At 40.8% G+C, this 15,531-nt stretch overlaps 1 non-coding gene across 1 annotated transcript; it reads right to left on the minus strand.

Moving 5' to 3' along the window:
• Nucleotides 1-13,236: 13,236 nt before the first annotated feature.
• LOC130953427 (small nucleolar RNA R71) lies at nucleotides 13,237-13,340 on the minus strand. The gene has a single exon (XR_009075598.1). It is a non-coding gene; the product is annotated as a small nucleolar RNA R71 (small nucleolar RNA).
• Between the last annotated feature and the right edge of the window lie 2,191 nt (nucleotides 13,341-15,531).

The raw sequence follows: 15,531 nt of genomic DNA on the forward strand, positions 1-15,531 counted from the left end.
TGGCGTTTAGATGCCAGAACAGGAAGGAAAGCTGGCGTTTAAATGCCAGAACAGGGCAGCAGACTGGCGTTTAAACGCCAGAATTGCACTCTAAGGCGTTGTGAACGCCCAATTGGAGCGGGGATAAAGAATTCCTTGACCCTTCAGGATCTGTGGACCCCACAAGATCCCCACCAACCTCAACTCACTCTCTTTCATTTTCACACCTTTTTACAACACTCTCCCCCAAATATCCTTCACCAATCACCTCCATATCTCCTCCCCAAATACCCTCCATCTCCTCTATTTCCTTCTTCCCCTTCTTTCTTTCTTCTTTTGCTCGAGGACGAGCAAACCTTTTAAGTTTTGTGTGGTAAAAGCATTGCTTTTTTGTTTTTCCATAACCATTTATGGCACCTAAGGCCGGAGAAACCTCTAGAAAGAGGAAAGGGAAGACAAAAGCTTCCACCTCTGAGTCATGAGAGATGGAGAGATTCATCTCAAGGGTCCATAGCTCAGTAGTAAAGCATTTGACTGCACAACAAGAGAGCCCACTCATGAACCTCAACAAGAGCATGAGAAATTCCCACATCAAGAAATCCCTGAGATACCTCAAGGAAAATATTTTCCTCTACACAACTATTGGGACCAATTAAGGGTAGAACACCAAGAGCATTCCATCATTCTCCATGAGATTAAAGAAGATCAAAGAGCTTTGAGGGAGGAGCAACAAAGGCAAGGAAGAGACATAGAGGAGCTCAAGAGCACCATTGGTTCTTCAAGAGGAGGAAGACGCCACCCTCACTAAGGTGGACTCATTGCTTAATCTCCTTGTCTATTTATTTTTCTATTTTTCGGCTTTATGCTGTATGTTCTATCTATGTTTGTGTCTTCACTACATGATCATTAGTGTCTTGTGTCTATGTCTTAAAGCTATGAATAACTCCATGAATCCCTCACCTCTCTTACATGAAAAATGTGCTTAATTACAAAAAAGCAAGAAGTACTTGGATGTCAAATTTTATCTTGAAATTAGTTTAATTATTTTGATGTGGTGGCAATACTTTTTGTTCTCTGAATGAATGCTTGAACAGTGCATATTTTTTATCTTGTTATTTATGAATGTTAAAGTTGTTGGCTCTTGAAAGAATAATGAACAAAGAGAAATGTTATTGATAATTTGAAAAATTATGAAATTGATTCTTGAAGCAAGAAAAAGTAGTGAAAAAAAGAAAAAAGAGAAAAAAACGAAAAAAAATGGCGAAAAAAAAAGAAAAAGAAAAAGAAAAAGCAAGCAGAAAAAGCAAATAGTCCTTTAAACCAAAAGGCAAGGGTAAAAAGGATCCAAGGCTTTGAGCATTAATGGATAGGAGGACCTAAGGAAATAAAATTCAGGCCTAAGCGGCTAAATCAAGCTGTCCCTAACCATGTGCTTGTGGCATGCAGGTCCAAGTGAAAAACTTGAGACTGAGTGGTCAAAGTTGTGATCCAAAGCAAAAGAGTGTGCTTAAGAACTCTGGACACCTCCAACTGGGGACTTTAGCAAAGCTGAGTCACAATCTGAAAAGGTTCAACCAGTTATGTGTCTGTGGTATTTATATATCCGGTGGCAATACTGGAAAACAATGTGCTTAGGGTCACGGCCAAGACTCATAAATTAGCTGTGTTCAAGAATCAACGCATTGAACTAGGAGAATCAATAACACTATCTAAAATTCTGAGTTCCAATAGATGCCAATTATTCTAAATTTCAAAGGAAAAAGTGAGATGCCAAAACCGTTCAGAAGCAAAAAGCTACAAGCCCCGCTCATCTAATTAGGACTAAGTTTCATTGATACTGTGGGATTGATTATATATTCTCTTCTTTTTATCCTATTTTGTTTTCAGTTGCTTGGGAACAAGCAACAATTTAAGTTTGGTGTTGTGATGAGCGGATAATTTATACGCTTTTTGGCACTGTTTTTATAAAGTTTTTAGTATGATTTAGTTAGTTTTTAGTATATTTTTATTAGTTTTTAAGCAAAATTCACATTTCTGAATTTTACTATGAGTTTGTGTGTTTTTCTGTGATTTCAGGTATTTTCTTGCTGAAATTGAGGGACCTGAGCAAAAATCTGATTCAGAAGCTGAAAAAGGACTGCAAATGCTGTTGGATTCTGACCTCCCTGTACTCGAAGTGGATTTTCTGGAGCTACAGAATTCCAAATGGCGCGATCCCAATTGCGTTGGAAAGTAGACATCTAGGACTTTCCAGAAATATATGATAATCCATACTTTAAGTGAGTTTTGACGACGTAAATTGGCGTCAAAATGCCAGCTCTCTGCCCTTTTCTAGCGTCAAAATGCCAGAGCTGGCATAAAGTTGGAAGTAAAATGCCCAAACTGGCACAAAAGCTGGCGTTCAACTCCAGAAATAGACCTTTACACGTGTAAAGCTCAATGCTCAGCCCAAGCACACACCAAGTGGGCCCGGAAGTGGATTTCTGCATCATTTACTTATTTCTGTAAACCCTAGAAGCTAGTTTCATTATAAATAGTACTTTTAGAGATTTATTTTGTACCTCATGACATTTTACATCTGATTTTGTATCTTCTACAGCATGAGTCTCTAAATCCCATGGTTGGGGGTGAGGAGCTCTGCTGTGTCTCGATGGATTAATGCAATTACCACTGTTTTCTATTCAATCACGCTTGCTTCCGTTCTAAGATATTCATTCGCACTTAAACACGATGAATATGATGATCCGTGACACTCATCACCATTCTCAACTTATGAACGCGTGCCTGACAACCACCTCCGTTCTATCTTAGATTGAATGTTTATCTCTTAGCCTCTATTCCGCAAGATCGGAGTCTTCGTGGTATGAGCTAGGATTATTGGCGGCCATTCCTGGGATCCGAAAAGTCTAAACCTTGTCTGTGGTATTCCGAGTAGGATCTGGGAAGGGATGACTATGACGAGCTTCAAACTCGTGAGTGTTGGGCGTAGTGACAGACGCAAAAGGATCACTGGATTCTATTCCAACATGATCGAGAACCGACAGATGATTAGCCGTGCAGTGACAGCGCACATGGACCATTTTTACTGAGAGGATGGGAAGTAGCCATTGACAACGGTGACACCTTACACACAGCTTGCCATGGAAGGAGCTTTGCGTGCGTGAAGAAGAAGACAGTAGGAAAGCAGAGATTCAGATAACAGAGCATCTCCAAAACTCCAACCTGTTCTCCATTATTGAATCACAATTATCTTCTATTTCATGCTCTTTTATTTTATTGCAAACAAAACCCTTTTCATTGATAATCTCCTGACTAAGAGTTACAAGGTAACCATAGCTTGCTTCAAGCCGACAATCTCCGTGGGATCGACCCTTACTCACGTAAGGTATTACTTGGACGACCCAGTGCACTTGCTGGCCAGTTGTGCGGAATTGCAAGTGTGATTGCAATTTCGTGCACCAAGTTTTTGGTGCTGTTGCCGGGGATTGTTCGAGTTTGGATAACTGACGGTCTATATTGTTGCTTAGAGTAGGAAAATTTTGTCTTTTGGGTCAGTGATGAGCGGATAATTTGTACGCTTTTTGGCATTGTTTTTAGTATGTTTTTAGTATATTTGGTTTAGTTTTTAGTATATTTTTATTAGTTTTTAGTTAAAATTCACTTTTCTGGACTTTACTATGAGTTTGTGTGTTTTTCTGTGATTTCAGGTATTTTCTGGCTCAAATTGAGGGACCCGAGCAAAAATCTGATTCAGAGACTGAAAAGGACTGCAGATGCTGTTGGATTCTAACCTCCCTGCACTCAAAGTGGATTTTCTGGAGCTACAGAAGCTCAATTGGCGCGCTCTCAACGGCGTTGAAAAGTAGACATCCTGGGCTTTCCAGCAATATATAATAGTCCATACTTTTCCCAAGATTTGATGGCCCAAACCGGCGTTCAAAGTCACCTTCAGAAATTCCAGCGTTAAACGCCGGAACTGGCACCAAAGTGGGAGTTAAACGCCCAAACTGGCACAAAAGTTGGCGTTTAACTCCAAGAAGAGTCTCTACACGAAAATGCTTCATTGCTCAGCCCAAGCACACACCAAGTGGTCCCGGAAGTGGATTTTTATGTCATTTACTCATCTTTGTAGACCTTAGGCTACTAGTTTTCTATAAATAGGACCTTTTACTATTGTATTTTCATCTTTTGATCATGTTTCTATGATTGAACCCTCTTTGGGAGGCTGGCCATTCGGCCATGCCTAGACCTTGTTCTTATGTATTTTCAACGGTGGAGTTTCTACACACCATAGATTAAGGTGTGGAGCTCTGCTGTACTTCGAGTATTAATGCAATTACTATTGTTCTTTTATTCAATTCCGCTTGTTCTTGTTCTAAGATATCACTTGTTCTTCAACTTGATGAATGTGATGATCCGTGACACTCATCATCATTCTCACCTATGAACGTGTGCCTGACAACCACCTCCGTTCTACCTTAGATTGGGTGAATATCTCTTGGATTCCTGATACACGATGCATGGTTGATCGCCTAACAACTGAGCGCTCGCCTGACAACCGAGCCAGCCATTCCGTGAGATCAGAGTCTTCGTGGTATAGGCTAGAACTGATGGCGGCATTCAAGAGAATCCGGAAGGTCTAACCTTGTCTGTGGTATTCTGAGTAGGATTCAATGATTGAATGACTGTGACGTGCTTCAAACTCCTGAAGGCGGGGCGTTAGTGACAGACGCAAAAGAATCACTGGATTCTATTCCGGCCTGATCGAGAACCGACAGATGGATAGCCGTGCCGTGACAGGGTGCGTTGAACATTTCCACTGAGAGGATGGGAGGTAGCCACTGACAACGGTGAAACCCTTGCATAAGCTTGCCATGGAAAGGAGTAAGAAGGATTGGATGAAGACAGTAGGAAAGCAGAGAGACGGAAGGGACCAAGCATCTTCATACGCTTATCTGAAATTCCTACCAATGAATTACATAAGTACCTCTATCTTTATCTTTATGTTTTATTCATCATCTATACCCATTTGAGTCTGCCTGACTAAGATTTACAAGGTGACCATAGCTTGCTTCATACCAACAATCTCCGTGGGATCGACCCTTACTCGCGTAAGGTTTATTACTTGGACGACCCAGTGCACTTGCTGGTTAGTTGTGCGGAGTTGTGATGAAGAGTTGAGATTGCAATGAGCGTACCATGTTGATGGCGCCATTGATGATCACAATTTCGTGCACCAAGTTTTTGGCGCCGTTGCCGGGGATTGTTTTGAGTTTGGACAACTGACGGTTCATCTTGTTGCTTAGATTAGGTATTTTTTTTAGAGTTCTTAAGAATGAATTCTAGTGTTTCAAGGTGATGTTCTTATCATCACCAAAGCTGATTAATTCTCATCAATTTAGCTCTTGAATGTAATGTTCTGCTGAAGCTTGGCTAGCCATGTCTAATTTCTTTAGACTGAAGCTTTAGACTAACATTGCATGATTGGTGTGCGAAATTGTGATCACTACTTTTCACAACTCAAATAATCCCTAGTAATGGCCCCAAGAACTTGGTGCTCAATACCATGGCATAAACACAACTTTGCACAACTAACCAGCAAGTGCACTGGGTCGTCCAAGTAATAAACCTTACGCGAGTAAGGGTCGATCCCACGGAGATTGTTGGTATGAAGCAAGCTATGGTCACCTTGTAAATCTTAGTCAGGCAGACTCAAATGGGTATAGTGATATATGAATAAAGCATAAAGATAAAGATAGAGGTACTTATGTAATTCATTGGTAGGAACTTCAGATAAGCGTATGAAGATGCCTTCCCTTCCGTCTCTCTGCTTTCCTACTGTCTTCATCCAATCCTTCTTACTCCTTTCCATGGCAAGCTTATGTAGGGTTTCACCGTTGTCAGTGGCTACCTCCCATCCTCTCAGTGAAAATGTTCCTATGCTCTGTCACAACATATGGCTAATCAGCTGTCGGTTCTCGGTCAGGCCGGAATAGAATCCAGTGATTCTTTTGCGTCTGTCACTAACGCCCCGCCTTCAGGAGTTTGAAGCACGTCACAGTCATTCAATCATTGAATCCTACTCAGAATACCACAGACAAGGTTAGACCTTCCGGATTCTCTTGAATGCCGCCATCAGTTCTTGCCTATACCACGAAGACTCTGATCTCACGGAATGGCTGGCTCGTTTGTCAGGCGAGCACTCGGTTGTCAGGCGATCAACCATGCATCGTGTATCAGGAATCCAAGAGATATTCACTAGAGCCTTGGTTGCTTGTAGAACAAAAGTGGTTGTCAGTCACCTTGTTCATAGGTGAGAATGATGATGAGTGTCACGGATCATCACATTCATCAAGTTGAAGAACAAGTGATATCTTGGACAAAGAACAAGCGGAATTGAATAGAAGAACAATAGTAATTGCATTAATACTCGAGGTACAGCAGAGCTCCACACCTTAATCTATGGTGTGTAGAAACTCCACCGTTGAAAATACATAAGAACAAGGTCTAGGCATGGCCGAATGGCCAGCCTCCCAATGATCTAAGATAGCATAAAACACGAAGATAGCTACCCAGATATCTCAATACAATAGTAAAAGGTCCTACTTATAGAAAACTAGTAGCCTAGGGTGTACAGAGATGAGTAAATGACATAAAAATCCACTTCCGGGCCCACTTGGTGTGTGCTTGGGCTGAGCAATGAAGCATTTTCGTGTAGAGACTCTTCTTGGAGTTAAACGCCAGCTTTTATGCCAGTTTGGGCGTTTAACTCCCATTTGGGTGCCAGTTCCAGCGTTTAACGCTGGGATTCCTGAGGGTGACTTTGAACGCCGGTTTGGGCCATCAAATCTTGGGCAAAGTATGGACTATCATATATTGCTGGAAAGCCCAGGATGTCTACTTTCCAACGCCGTTGAGAGCTCGCCAATTGAGCTTCTGTAGCTCCAGAAAATCCACTTCGAGTGCAGGGAGGTCAGAATCCAACAGCATCTGCAGTCCTTTTCAGTCTCTGGATCAGATTTTTGCTCAGGTCCCTCAATTTCAGCCAGAAAATACCTAAAATCACAGAAAAACACACAAACTCATAGTAAAGTTTGGAAAATTGAATTTTAACTAAAAACTAATAAAAAGTATACTAAAAACTAACTAAAACTACTAAAAACATACTAAAAACAATGCCAAAAAGCGTACAAATTATCCGCTCATCACAACACCAAACTTAAATTGTTGCTTGTCCCCAAGCAACTAAAAATCAAATAAGATAAAAAGAAGAGAATATGCAATGAATTCCAAAAACATCTATGAAGATCAGTATTAATTAGATGAGCGGGGCTTTTAGCTTTTTGCCTCTGAACAGTTTTGGCATCTCACTCTATCCTTTGCAACTCAGAATGATTGGCTTCTTTAGGAACTAAGAATCCAGATAGTGTTATTGATTCTCCTAGTTAAGTATGATGATTCTTGAACACAGCTACTTTATGAGTCTTGGCCGTGGCCCAAGGCACTCTGTCTTCCAGTATTACCACCGGATACATACATGCCACAGACACATAATTGGGTGAACCTTTTCAGATTGTGACTCAGCTTTGCTAGAGTTCCCAATTAGAGGTGTCCAGGGTTCTTAAGCACACTCTTTTTGCCTTGGATCACAACTTTATTCTTTCTTTTTCCTTCTTTTTCTCTTTCTTTTTTTTCGGTTTTTTTTTGTATTCACTGCTTTTTCTTGCTTCAAGAATCATTTTTATGATTTTTCAGATCCTCAGTAACATGTCTCCTTTTTCATCATTCTTTCAAGAGCCAACATTCATGAATCACAAATTCAAAAGACATATGCACTGTTTAAGCATACATTCAGAAGACAAAAATATTGCCACCACATCAAAATAATTAAACTGCTATAAAATTCAAAATTCATGCAATTCTTTTTCTTTTTCAATTTAAGAACATTTTTTATTTAAGAAAGGTGATGGATTCATAGGACATTCATAACTTTAAGGCATAGACACTAAGACACTAATGATCACAAGACATAAACATGGACAAACATAAGCATTAATTTTCGAAAAACAGAAAATAAAGAACAAGGAAATTAAAGAACGGGTCCACCTTAGTGATGGCGGCTCTTTCTTCCTCTTGAAGATCCTATGGAGTGCTTGATCTCCTCAATTTCTCTTCCTTGTCTTTGTTGCTCCTCTCTCATGATTCTTTGATCTTCTCTAATTTCATGGAGGATGATGGAGTGTTCTTGATGCTCCACCCTTAGTTGTCCCATGTTGGAACTCAATTCTCCTAGGGAGGTGTTTAGTTGCTCCCAATAGTTTTGTGGAGGAAAGTGCATCTCTTGAGGCATCTCAGGGACCTCATGATGAGTGTGGTCTCTTGTGTGTTCCATCCTTTTCTTAGTGATGGGCTTATCCTCATCAATGGGGATGTCTCCCTCTATGTCAACTCCAACTGAATAACAGAGGTGACAAATGAGATGAGGAAAGGCTAACCTTGCCAAGGTAGAGGACTTGTCCGCCACCTTATAGAGTTCTTGGGCTATAACCTCATGAACTTCCACTTCTTCTCCAATCATGATGCTATGAATCATGATGGCCCGGTCTAGAGTAACTTCGGACCGGTTGCTAGTGGGGATGATTGAGCGTTGGATAAACTCCAACCATCCTCTAGCCACGGGTTTGAGGTCATGCCTTCTCAATTGAACCGGCTTCCCTCTTGAATCTCTCTTCCATTGGGCGCCCTCTTCACATATGACTGTGAGGACTTGGTTCAACCTTTGATCAAAGTTGACCCTTCTAGTGTAAGGATGTTCATCTCCTTGCATTATGGGTAAATTGAATGCCAACCTTACACTTTCCGGACTAAAATCCAAGTATTTCCCCCGAACCATAGTAAGATAATTCTTTGGATCCGGGTTCACACTTTGATCATGGTTCTTGGTGATCCATGCATTGGCATAGAACTCTTGAACCATTAAGATTCCGACTTGTTGAATGGGGTTGGTAAGAATTTCCCAACCTCTTCTTCGGATTTCATGTCGGATCTCCGGATATTCACCCTTTTTGAGTGAAAAAGGGACCTCGGGGATCACCTTCTTCAAGGCCACAACTTCATAGAAGTGGTCTTGATGCACCCTTGAGATGAATCTTTCCATCTCCCATGACTCGGAGGTGAAAGCTTTTGCCTTCCCTTTCCTCTTTCTAGAGGTTTCTCCGGCCTTGGATGCCATAAATGGTTATGGAAAAACGAAAAAGCAACGCTTTTACCACACCAAACTTAAAAGGTTTGCTCGTCCTCGAGCAAAAGAAGAAAGAAGAGAGTAGAAAAAGAAAATGAGGAAGAAGGGAATGGCTTTGTGTTCGGCCAAAGAGGGGGAGAAGTGGTGTTTAGGTTATGTGAAAATGAAGGGGTGAAGAAGGGTATATATAGGAGAGGGGGAAGGGTAAGTGATGAGCGGATAATTTATACGCTTTTTGGCATTGTTTTTAGTATGTTTTTAGTATGATCTAGTTAGTTTTTAGTATATTTTTATTAGTTTTTAGTTAAAATTCACTTTTCTGGACTTTACTATGAGTTTGTGTATTTTTCTGTGATTTCAGGTATTTTCTGGCTGAAATTGAGGGACCTGAGCAAAAATCTGATTCAGAGACTGAAAAGGACTGCAGATGCTGTTGGATTCTGACCTCCCTGCACTCGAAGTGGATTTTCTGGAGCTACAGAAGCCCAATTGGCGCGCTCTCAACGGCGTTGGAAAGTAGACATCCTGGGCTTTCCAGCAATATATATAGTCCATACTTTGCCCAAGATTGATGGCCCAAACCGGCGTTCAAAGTCACCCTCAGGAATCCCAGCGTTAAACGCTGGAACTGGCACCCAAATGGGAGTTAACGCCCAAATGGCATAAAGCTGGCGTTTAACTCCAAGAAGAGTCTCTACACGAAAATGCTCATTGCTCAGCCCAAGCACACACCAAGTGGGCCCGGAAGTGGATTTTTATGTCATTTACTCATCTCTGTACACCCTAAGCTACTGTTTTCTATAAGTAGGACCTTTTACTATTGTATGAGATATCTGGGTAGCTATCTTCGTGTTTTATGCTATCTTAGATCATTGGGAGGCTGGCCATTCGGCCATACCTAGACCTTATGCTTATGTATTTTCAATGGTGGAGTTTCTACACACCATAGATTAAGGTGTGGAGCTCTGCTGTACCTCGAGTATTAATGCAATTACTATTGTTCTTCCATCAATTCCGCTTGTTCTTGTTCTAAGATATCACTTGTTCTTCAACTTGATGAATGTGATGATCCGTGACACTCATCATCATTCTCACTTATGAACAAGGTGACTGACAACCACTTTTGTTCTACAAGCAACCAAGGCTCTAGTGAATATCTCTGGATTCCTGATTGCACGATGCATGGTTGATCGCCTGACAACCGAGTGCCGCCTGACAAACGAGCCAACCATTCCGTGAGATCAGAGTCTTCGTGGTATAGGCGAGAACAGATGGCGGCATTCAAGAGAATCCGGAAGGTCTAAACCTTGTCTGTGGTATTCTGAGTAGGATTCAATGACTGAATGACTGTGACGTGCTTCAAACTCCTAGCAGGCGGGGCGTTAGTGACAGACGCAAAGAATCAATGGATTCTATTCCGGCCTGACCGAGAACCGACAGCTGAATTTCGCGTGCTGTGACAGAGCATATGCAATCGTTTTCACTGAGAGGATGGGAGGTAGCCATTGACAACGGTGAAACCCTACACAAGCTTGCCATGGAAAGGAATAGAAGGATTGGATGAAGACAGTAGGAAAGCAGAGAGATGGAAGGGAAGGCATCTTCATGCGCTTATCTGAAGTTCCTACCAATGAATTACATAAGTATCTATCTTTATCTTTTATGTTATTTTCGTTCATCACCATATCCATTTGAGTCTGCCTGACTAAGATTTACAAGATGACATAGCTTGCTTCATACCAACAATCTCCGTGGGATCGACCCTACTCGCGTAAGGTTTATTACTGGACGACCCAGTGCACTTGCTGGTTAGTTGTGCGAAGTTGTGTAATGCCATGGAATTGAGCTACCAAGTTTTTGGAGTTCATGACCGGGGATTATGAGAGTTGTGAAAAAGTATTGTTCACAATTTCGCGCACCAAGTTTTTGGCGCCGTTGCCGGGGATTGTTCGAGTATGGACAACTGACGGTTCATCTTGTTGCTTAGATTAGGTATTTTTTCTTCAGAGTTCTTAAGAATGAATTCTAGTGTTTCAAGGTGATGTTCTTATCATCACCAAAGCTGATTGATCCTCATCAATTGAGCTCTTGAATGCAATGTCCTGCTGAAGCTTGGCTAGCTATGTCTAATTCCTTTAGACTAAAGCTTTAGACTAACATTGCATGATTCCTGGAATTCTCATTAAGAATTTTGATACCTTTATTTTTCTTTTCACCTAATTTTCGAAAAACCAAAAAAAAAAATTTACAAAATCATAAAAACCAAAAATATTTTATGTTTCTTGTTTGAGTCTAGAGTCTCATCTTAAGTTTAGTATCAATTGCATGTTCCTGTTCTTATTGCATTCATGCATGTGTCCTCATTGATCTTCAAGTTGCTCTTGATGATTTCCTTGTTTTGATCTTTGAATTCTATTGACTTGAGTGTTTTGTTATATGCATTCTCATTTTGTTAGTGTCAATGGTATACAAACTGCTAAGTTTGGTGTCTTGCATGCATTATTATTTGATTTTAGTTGCATTTTGATTATTCCTTATTATTAAAAATCCAAAAATATTTTTAATTTGTGTCTTTTCAAGTCAATAATACAGAGAATTGAAGATTCAGAACATACTGCAGAGGAATCACACAGAAAAAGCTGGGCATTCAAAAATGCCCAGTGAAGAAGACAGACTGGCGTTTAAACGCCAGCCAGGGTACCTGGTTGGGCGTTTAACGCCCAAAAGGGTATAGTTTTGGGCGTTAAACGCCAGAATGTGCACCATTCTGGGCGTTTAACGCCAGGATGGCACAAGGGGGAAGATTTTGTTTTCAAATCAAATTTTTTTCAAGTTTTCAAAGTTTTTCAAAATCAAATCTTTTTCAAATCATATCCTTTCAATCAAATGTTTTCAAAATCAATTTCTTTCCTTTTTCAAAGATACTTGCTAACAATTAATGATTTGATTGAACATTTCAAGTATGTTGCCTTTTCTGTTGAGAAAGGTTTAATGTTGAATCATATCTTTTCTTGTTAGCCAAGTTTTTAATTTTCAAAAAAATCAAATCTTTTTTTTAAAATGTTTTTCAAATCATATCTTCTCAATCACATCTTTTTAAAAACTAATCATATCTTCTTAACCACATCTTTTTCAAAATAGTTTTCAATCAAATCTTTTTTATTTTTAATTTCAAAATCTTTTTCAAAAATCACTTGATTTCTTTTCCACTTTCATTTTCGAAAATCAATTAGTGTTTTTCAAAAATGTTTTCAAAATCTTTTACTTAATTTTTGAAAATTACTTCCCTTCTTCTCACATCCTTCTATTTATGGACTAACACTATTCCTTAATGCAAAATTCGAACTCCATCTTCTTTGATAAGTTCGAATTTTCTACTTCTGTCTTCTACTTTTCTTTTCCTCTGACACCTCAAGGAATCTCTATACTGTGACATAGAGGATTCCATATTTTCTTGTTCTCTTCTCTTTCATATGAGCAGGAACATAGACAAAGGCATTCTTGTTGAAGCTGACCCTGAACCTGAAAGGACCTTGAAGAGAAAGCTAAGAGAAGCCAAAGCACAACTCTCTGTGGAGGACCTAACCGAATTCTTCAAAGAAGAAGGACACATGGCAGCCGAAAACAACAACAATGCCAACAATGCAAGGAAGGTGCTGGGTGACTTTACTGCACCTACTCCCGACTTCTATGGGAGAAGCATCTCTATCCCTGCCATTGGAGCAAACAACTTTGAGCTTAAGCCTCAATTAGTTTCTCTAATGCAACAGAATTGCAAGTTTCATGGACTTCCATTGGAAGATCCTCATCAGTTTTTGGCTGAGTTCTTGCAAATCTGTGACACTGTCAAGACTAATGGGGTTGACCCTGAGGTCTACAGACTTATGCTATTCCCTTTTGCTGTAAGAGACAGAGCTAGGACATGGTTGGACTCACAACCTAAAGAAAGCCTGGACTCATGGGAAAAGCTAGTCAATGCCTTCTTGGCAAAGTTCTTTCCACCTCAAAAATTGAGTAAGCTTAGAGTGGAAGTCCAAACCTTCAGACAGAAGGATGGAGAATCCCTCTATGAAGCTTAGGAAAGATACAAACAATTAATCAGAAAATGTCCATCTGACATGCTTTCTGAATGGAGCATCATAGGTATTTTCTATGATGGTCTCTCTGAACTATCCAAGATGTCTTTGGATAGCTCTGCTGGAGGATCTCTTCATCTGAAGAAGACGCCTACAGAAGCTCAAGAGCTCATTGAAATGGTTGCAAATAACCAATTCATGTACACTTCTGAAAGGAATCCTGTGAACAATGGGACAAGTCAGAAGAAATGAGCTCTTGAGATTGATACTCTGAATGCCATATTGGCTCAGAATAAAATATTGACTCAACAAGTCAATTTGATTTCTCAAAGTCTGTCTGGAATGCAAAATGCGCCAAGCAGTACTAAGGATGCTTCATCTGAAGAAGAAGCTTATGATCCTGAGAACCCTTCAATGGAAGAGGTGAATTACCTAGGAGAACCCTATGGAAACACCTATAATTCTTCATGGAGAAATCACCCAAATTTCTCATGGAAGAATCAAGAGAGACCTCAACAAGGTTTCAACAACAATAATGGTGGTAGAAACAGGTTTAGCAATGGCAAGCCTTTTCCATCATCTTCTCAGCAACAGACAGAGAATTCTAAGCAGAACCCCTCTGACTTAGCAACCATGGTCTCTGATCTAATCAAGACCACTCAAAGTTTCATGACTGAAATAAGGTCCTCCATCAGGAATTTGGAGGCACAAGTGGGACAGCTGAGCAAGAAAATTACTGAACTCCCTCCAAGTACTCTTCCAAGCAATACAGAAGAAAATCCAAAAGGAGAGTGCAAAGCCATAACCATGGCCGAATCTAGAGAGGGAAGAGAGGAAGTGGACGCCACTGAGGAAGGCCTCAATGGGCGTGCACTGACCTCCAATGCGTTCCCCAATGAGGAACTATGGGAATCTAAGGCTCAAAATGAGACCATAGAGATTCCATTGGACTTACTTCTGCCTTTCATGAGCTCTGATGAGTATTCCTCCTCTGAAGAGGATGAGTATGTCACTGAAGAGCAAGTTGCTAAATACCTTGGAGCAATCATGAAGCTAAATGACAAGTTATTTGGAAATGAGACTTGGGAGACTGAACCTCCTTTGCTCACCAAAGAACTGGATGACTTGTCTAGGCAGAAATTACCTCAAAAGAAACAAGATCCTGGGAAGTTTTCAATACCTTGTACCATAGGCACCATGACCTTCAAGAAGGCTCTGTGTGACTTAGGGTCAAGTGTAAACCTCATGCCTCTCTCTGTAATGGAGAAGCTAGGGATCTTTGAGGTGCAAGCTGCAAGAATCTCATTAGAGATGGCAGACAATTCAAGAAAACAAGCTCATGGACTTGTAGAAAATGTTTTGGTGAAGATTGAAGACCATTACATCCCTACTGATTTCATAGTCCTAGAGACTGGGAAGTGCATGGATGAAACCATCATCCTTGGCAGACCCTTCCTAGCCACAGCTAAGGCTGTGATTGATGTTGATGGAGGTGAACTGATCATTCAAGTGAATAAAGAATCCTTTGTGTTTAAGGCTCAAGGATATCCCTCTATCACCATGGGGAGGAAGCATGAAGAGCTTCTCTCAATTCAGAGACAAACAGAGCCCCCACAGTCAAACTCTAAGTTTGGTGTTGGGAGGCCACAACCAAACTCTAAGTTTGGTGTTGAACCCCCACATTCAAACTCTAAGTTTGGTGTTGGGAGGTTCCAACATTGCTCTGAGTATCTGTAAGGCTCCATGAGAGCCCTCTGTCAAGCTACTGACATTAAAGAAGCGCTTGTTGGGAGGCAACCCAATGATTATATTTTCTTTTGTTATTTTATGTTTTTTGTAGGTTGATGATCATAAGAAGTCACAAAATCCATTGAAAAAGCAAAAATAGAGTGAAAAACAGGAAGAAAAACAGCACACCCTGGAGGAAGAATTCACTGGCGTTTAAACGCCAGTGAGGCTAGCAGTTGGGCGTTTAACGCCCAGTCTGGCACCATTCTGGGCGTTTAACGCCAGAAAGGGGCACCAGACTGGCGTTAAACGCCAGAAAAGGGCAAGAACCTGGCGTTAAACACCAGGAATGGGCACCAGCCCGGCGTTTAACGCCAGAAATGGCTCAAAACGTGATTTTGAATGCCATATGGTGCAGGGATGGCTTTTCCTTGACACCTCAGGATCTATGGACCCCACAGGACCTCCACCAACCCCACCACTCTCTCTTTTCTTCACCCATTCACC

The sequence above is a fragment of the Arachis stenosperma genome, chromosome 9 (assembly GCF_014773155.1).
Source record: "Arachis stenosperma cultivar V10309 chromosome 9, arast.V10309.gnm1.PFL2, whole genome shotgun sequence".
In the NCBI taxonomy this organism is placed as follows: domain Eukaryota; kingdom Viridiplantae; phylum Streptophyta; class Magnoliopsida; order Fabales; family Fabaceae; genus Arachis; species Arachis stenosperma.